The sequence below is a fragment of the Dipodomys merriami genome, unplaced genomic scaffold (assembly GCF_024711535.1).
Source record: "Dipodomys merriami isolate MVZ:Mamm:240054 unplaced genomic scaffold, mDipMer1.0.p SCAF_936, whole genome shotgun sequence".
Lineage (NCBI taxonomy): Eukaryota > Metazoa > Chordata > Mammalia > Rodentia > Heteromyidae > Dipodomys > Dipodomys merriami.
Window position 1 is genome coordinate 46977 of NW_027206553.1, and position 1468 is coordinate 48444.

A 1468-nucleotide genomic window follows, 5' to 3' on the forward strand; every position below is an offset into this window, starting at 1 on the left:
AGTCTGATATCATTCCTGCAGATACCAACCAATGCTGCTTCAGATGAGTTTGGACTTCCTTGTCATGTCTATCTTGAGTTGAAGAGTATCAACCTTGGTGCCCTGGTTTAATGAGTCAGATGACACTGGAATTCAAATGTGTGTGTTTTGATCAGGGAGCACATTATACCCATACAGTAACCATGACAGGATATAGCACTTCACTGCCAAATGCCTGTGCTTTAGAATAACCATCCAGGCACAGATGAAGAATCTCCTCCTTACTGTCGGGGATTGAGGCTGGCATTCCAACCCCTCTAAGAAACTCCGAACCTGTCTTCTTCACATTAGGAAAAAAGCACTGGGGACAAATGCTGGCTTTGGTCCTTGCTCTGAGAAGTTCTGACAGGAGTGACTATGTGTCTTAATTTATTCCTCTGTAAATAAGATTCAGAGCTAGGCACTAGTGGCTCATACCTGTCATCCTACTTGCTCAAGAGGCTTAGATCTGAGGATGCATGTTCAAAGCCAACCCTGGGCAAGAAAGTCTGCGAGACTCATCTCCAATGAACCACCAGAAAACCAGAAGTGGTGCTGTGGTTCAAAATAGTAGACCACTAGCCTTGAGCAAAAGAGCTCAGGGACAGCACCCAGACCCTGACTTCAAGCCCCTGACAAAAATATATTAAATATATAATAATAATTATTATAAATAAATATATAAATAATAAATAAATAAGAACAAAATAAGTAAGGTTCCAGTACAGTAGCATAAGATTTAGGGTTGAAATCTACCTTTAACTTGGATTGGGTAAAACCTGCCTCTTCTTGGAACTCAGCTTCCTAATCAGAGGCAAATGTTGTATGTGTGCCTGTACTGGATCTTGAACTCAGGGCCTGCGCATTGCACTCCACCAATTGAGCCACAGTTCCACTTCCTGTTTCCTGGTGGCTCATTGGGGATAAGAGTCTCATGGACTTTCCTGAACAGGCTGGCTTCAAACTACAGTCCTCAGATCTCAGGGTCTTCATTAGGAATCTGCAGCTAGGATTATCAGTGTGAGCCATCCCGGTGCCTATCTTTGCCAGGTTCTGAGGTATCTTTTAGACAAATCAGAAGGGCCGTTAGCCACCTCGGATCATCTGAGGTAACAGCAAAAAGCCAGGAGAGCGAGGTGGAGCTACCCAAGTTTGGCAAGGGGAAAACCTCCAAATGGCTTCTTTACTCTGGAAGCATTCAATATTCCACCATAAATGTTTCATAATTGTCTCATGGATTATTCAGTTGCAACTTAATAACCTTAAATTTTATGAGATTGTAGGGTTTTTTTTTCCTATATGGGAGTAAAACGTTGCCAACCTGGGAGCCAGCTGTGAGGAGAAAATGCTGACATTGTCCATTTATTTTCATGATGCAATGGAATCCACAATAAACAACAAATAAAAAAACAAAAAGAAGAGGAGTAAAAATAATCCTGATGTTGCTCTT